The sequence below is a fragment of the Nematolebias whitei genome, chromosome 20, assembly GCF_014905685.2.
Source record: "Nematolebias whitei isolate Nwh7 chromosome 20, NemWhi1, whole genome shotgun sequence".
Classification (NCBI taxonomy): Eukaryota; Metazoa; Chordata; class Actinopteri; order Cyprinodontiformes; family Rivulidae; genus Nematolebias; species Nematolebias whitei.
The window spans coordinates 24,713,330-24,719,268 of NC_056517.1; positions in this window are offsets into that span (position 1 = coordinate 24,713,330).

Genomic DNA, 5,939 nt, shown 5'->3' on the forward strand with positions numbered 1-5,939 from the left:
AAAATGTCACCCCACAGGTTCTCACAAACACACAAAGGCCTCAAATCGACAGTTAAAGACAGTTCAAGCAATTACTCTTTGACTGGGGAAATATTGTTCTGTGATTCTGCTTGAGTGGAAAAGTCTGCAAGTAAAAATGTATTTAAATGAAACTCAAAAAATAATAAGAAAACCATAATTTCAAATGGTAAACAAGACAAAAATAAGCTTAAGTTGGAGTGACTTTTTTAAAGCATGATGCATTTATGGGCAAAGTAGTGCCTCTGTATATTTGCACAGCTAAAACAAACGTAAAGAGCAGGGAGCCCCTGTAAAAATAAAAAAAAATGCTTATTATGAAGCTTTTTTCTTCCTTCTTTTCTGCATGAACAAGCAATTCATAACAGGAATGTGAAGACACTCTGCTCACAACGCTCGAGTTTTGACATTTTTCTTCCTCTAAAGCAAAAAAAAAAACAGTCACCACAGATCAGCCCAGTAAATTTGTCTGCCGTATTCTGAGGCCTGTGAAAACAAACACAAGCCCAGAGCGAGATCGCAGCGATAAGATATAATCGCAGAACGTGTTCAAGTAGAAAAGCACCGCAACCAGTTTATTTTTTTACTGCAGATTAACCTCCGTAAACATGTCCGATTCCACCGTCTCACGAGTCCCTGAAGTGCTCCCAGAGTATCGCAAGTAAAAATCATCACTGTATTTTTGTTTCATTTAGATGTAAACCCTTCAAGGGAAAGATAATCCCTTAATCCGGAGTCTTGGCTTCGCATCAGAGTGAACGGTCACGTCAGATAACCTGGACCGCACGTGGAGCTGACGTTGGCGAAGTCAGCAGAAGAGACATCCTTCCTCTGTCCTGCCAGAAGCCACGTCCTGACGTTCATCTCACAGATACACAACCGAGAAGAGGCTGAGAGATTATAGGAGGTATTTAGTTGCAACTAGCAATTTAAAATGTGATCATATTATTTCATGCTAAAAGACAAATTAGGATATGATTCTCCCTAATCACAAGTTTCTGTTTCACAGTGGGCTGAAAGAAAGGCTGCTGTTTAATACACCGTATTACCGTATTTTTCGGATTATAAGGCGCATTAAGCAAAACGAAACAGCCAGACAAGTCAAACTTTATTCAACTCATTCACAATAACTCAACATTGTTCAGTTGTTCCACATAAAAGCAGTTTGAGGTCAGTAAGAACAACCAGAATTAATACATAAGGTTCACTGTCAATTTTTGAGAAAATTTAAGGATTTTAAGTGCCTTATAGGCCGAAATATACGGTATATTATATTATTACTGCTTATTGTATGTTTTAGATCCTTGTATACTGTTTATTTTTATACTTTATATTTTTGCTATGTTTGGGTGTAACTGGGACCTTGAGTACACAATTATGTTCCACCTCATGTACCACATGTGATGTGAATGACAGTAAAGTCACCTTGAACCTGGAAAAATTGCCTTTTAATCCTATTGGATTAGACTTTTTATTAATTTTGTTCTCATCCCAAATTTGTATCAAGTTCTAATGGGGAATTTTAGATTGTTTTAACCGTGTTGGGAGATGCGATGAGGATTATGATGGGAAACAGCGACGTTCCAGCAACAATTAAACCAGGAGAGGAATGCTGGGAGAAAATTAGGAGTTTTAGTTGCTCGCAGGGCAAAATATGAATAATTAATAATAGCTTTTAAATTAGACAAATCAGAGGAAAATTGACATTATTATATAATTACCAACAAACAAACAGAGTTGGTCACATTTTCTTAAAAGGCTAAAATGTTTATTTTGATATAATTTACTATTTTAGGGTTTAGATTCAACTATAAAAGTATTTTCTTATAAAATAGTTATGATTGTGTAAACGTTTAATAATTATAAAATAAGCAATGTTTGTTTAATATATATATATAATAGAGATTTTAAATTAAAACATATCCACAAAAATTATTTCGCAAATAATTTAGTTTGTTCAGGTTCATAACATATAAACTTAATTAATCACATTCCCCAGAAAGTTCATATTTTTCAAATCATTTAAAAGCTTTAACAAAAAAAAAGGTAAATTTGATCTTTTAAGTATATAATCTGAATAAAATATTCAGGAAAATGTCTGCAAGTAAAGGACAAGATTGAAAACTATTTAACTACCCGTGTCTTTATCAGGCAGCTTTGTAATAAACACAAACAAGGCAATGATGGAAATAAACGCACGGGTTCGATTTCTTCCCGCATCCACGCACTTGACAAAAAACAAAGAAGAAACGCTCACAGCTTCACTCAGACGTGGGTCGTTCACACTGTTCTGTTTGTTTTCCACAGATTTAATCAAAGAAATGATAACAAATTGCGTCTTTGTGTCAGGTCGCCTTTCCTGCTGGTTCATCTTTTGAGGTTAGGGCCTTTTTTTTACGCCTGAACAAATTTATAGATGAGAGTTAAGTGGCTTAACAAGCAAAATAAAAATAAAATAATAATACACTTTTTTTTGTTGTTGTTGAAAATGATCAAGTACTGGACAGAAATTGACTTAAAAAAAAGCGACAATAGCACAATGACAACTTGTAATAATAATAAGTTTGGAACACCTACTGAGAAACTGCTGATTAAGATCACTTGAACAGATGACAAAATAGTTTGGCTTCTTGGGAGTAAAATACAAAGAAACGAAGCATGAATCAAAACTTTTAGCCCTATTTTTATGAACCGCAAGTGTTACCGATGCTTTGTAATGCATTATTATATTGTCGGCCACTGAAGGCGATTATGTTTCTGCCTGAGCATGTGTTTGCCTGTCATGTACCGGTAATATCTTCTTATGAGTCATTGGACAGATTTGAATGGAGCTCACTCGTACCGATCCTTGAACGTACATCTACAACTGGCATTCGAAGTCAACCCAATTCAAGACGGCCACCGCTGCTGAGCAACATAAATGGCAATAACTCAATCAAATGTACAGAGATGTGTTAAAATCCAATGTGGCAGTAGCTGAGAGTCATCCTCAACACACTCCCGAGCGTGACATTTCTAACTATTTCTTGAGGAGATAAGGGGATATGCATCTCTTCAAGGAATTACATAAGAAACGCTCCTGTTTAAACCATCCACACGCCCTGCAGTCACAAGTTGCTACATTTCCAGTGACAGATCTGTGTAAAAATGTTGACTTGTGATACAAAAATTGCATGACTGAGTAAAGATGGCCACTCCCAACAGCTCTGATGAGTGCAGGGTAGAATATTAAAAAAAGATAAATAGTGACCACTTCATCATCAACGTGACCTCCATGGCTGCTCTCAGCAGGAGGAGGAGGAGGAGGAGGAGTTATTGGCTGCTACGGGAAACCTGAATAGCATCATGGGTAACTACTCTGTGAAAGGGTTTTACCACAGGAAAACGCCTAGCTCAAACATCCCCAACCCTTCTCCCGCCACTCCTACAATACCTGTTTAACAAGCCGGAAAACAAAGCCAAGTCATCCAATGGTCGGTGTTGAGGACTCTTCTTGAACGTACAGTTCCAGGCTGTCAACGCCAATTCTGTTCACAGAAGAAGATAATTAAAAAAAAAAACAGTTAACAGTCGAAACCGGTTTGTAATCCTCAAACACAACGTATTTACATTAAGACAGATGCTAAAGAGGTTCACGGTTACTCACACGTTATAGCTTATTTACTCGCCGGCGCCTGGAACGCGACTCAAAACTCTGAATTACTTCGGCAACGTGTGGCGTTTTCCTCCATCCGTCTGCGAAACTACCACCACTTCCGGTGAGAAGCGCAAATAAAAGTCCGTTGACACGAAGCCATCACGTCTGCCTGCGATACAGATTAAATTAAACATTTTTAAATAGCTTTTACTAGAGTTTAACAATTATTTAATAAAAAAAATATGAAGAAAATGTAAAATATTTGCTTTAAACTATACTTTATGCTCTTATTTTTTAAGTCAAGTAATACCGTTCCGTTTTTATTTTGTCAAGCTTGACGCCCCTACTTATATGTAGTCACTGCTGCGCATGCGTAACCGATGATTCATATTTCTGCGTGAAGGCGTCATTCCGCAACATTTCTCACGAGATCGAATATAATAATAAAATCAAAAGTCAATTTTACACTGTAAGGACAAAAAAAATTGTGCTTCAAATACTGTTCGATCATACTGATTATTATTTAATTGCTTATTTATTTATTTATTTTTACGTATTTGTTTTAGCCTAAAAAAATGCTTATCCCTTTTACTGCTTCTTTTGAACGCGTTAAAGTATTGTATTCTATGTATATAATTTGTTATTTTTGCTTCCTGGCTTAATATATTAAATACCGTATAATAATATAGCACTTTATTTATAAAGCACTTTAAACAGCAGCAAGGCCAACCAAAGTGCTGTACAGCAAAAACAAAATATATTAAATAAAGCATTCATTAATATTCATCTTTACTTTGACAAAAGTTTGAGACTCAATCATAATTCCCCCAAACTATAAACAATTTTAATTAATTTAAACGTATAACTGCCTGTTTTACAATCTAGAAAAACAGTCAACATTAGCAGTTTTAACCTTTTCCAGAAGTGAAGATTTGACACTTTTTTTTGTGAATGTAAAAATGCATGACTTAACAGCCTATTGTGTTTTTGAACTATCATAAAGGTTTGCCAGTTTTTTGTTAATAGAAAAAAAAAAATCAGCTGACAAATTAAAAAAAGGTTAATAATTTATTGCTGTCGAAGCCACAAAACCGGTCTGTGTGCTAAATAAATAAATAAATAAATAATAATAAATAAGGAAACTTTCAAGCTACAGAATCTTGTATTGACATCACCTGTTTAGGCCAAACCAAGCCATTAAATCTCCTATTGAAAATACATTTACAATGATTGCAGTTTACTCTGCTTTACGTACGGCCTTTATTACATATTTCTGGGATCAGATTCGGTTTTGCTCCACGCTTCCCTGATAGTGCTGACATCTTCATTGCTGCCTGCACTTGTTCTCCGCTCTTTCAGTCAGCCGATCATTAACCACCTGCACAGCTGCTTCTTATTTTCCCCTCATTAAATCCTTGTTTGCAGCCTTGCACTTACCCAACACTTTAGTTAGAAACCCTTAACGAAGACAGGCCAATTATAAAGCTCTGTCGTAGATTCTGCTTTTATAAAACAAGCTCTGTTTTGTGTTGTTTTTTGATCAATCAAATGGTTTAATAGTTTAATGTTACCATTTTATGCAACATGCACAGTTTATACATTAATTTTTTTTTTAATTTGTCTATTTTAACCCACTAAGAGCCATTCATTGGAATAAAGAGGAAAATTAAGCATCTGTCTAATGAGCTGTTTTCTATAATTTGATTAAACAATCTCTTTGATTTGTGCCACTTCTTCATATTCATCCTCACATCTTCTGATTATATTGTCAGCTTAATCTGTGAGGTTCCAAGTTTATCAAACCTTATCTCGTTTTAATGACATTGTTATCTACGTTGGCTGCTGCTCAGCTACTTCAATCAAAAACACATTTCTGTTGTCATTTAAGGTATTTTATTGTCCAACCTGAGAGATTCCTCTTTTTATTTTTTATTTTTTTCCCCCCTCTTGCTATTTAGTCAACCATTTAGTTGTAAAAAATCCCCATAATACATGTTGACATATGCTTTTACATTGTCTTGGTTGCAATCTGCCGGCAGCTTTAACGCGTGTGTTGATGTTGGCAAAGATTTAATAAAGTTTTATGCTCTGCTAGTAGTTTGCAAAATGAGTCATGACACACGTGCACACCCTATTGTAACTGGCAGTCAGTTGCGAGGGATGAAATCGTTTTAGGAGGTGGTTTAATGAATGAATGTGGGGAATTAAATTTTAACGTTCGGGAGGTGGTTGATGAGAGTGTATATATATACACACACACACACACATATATATATATATATAT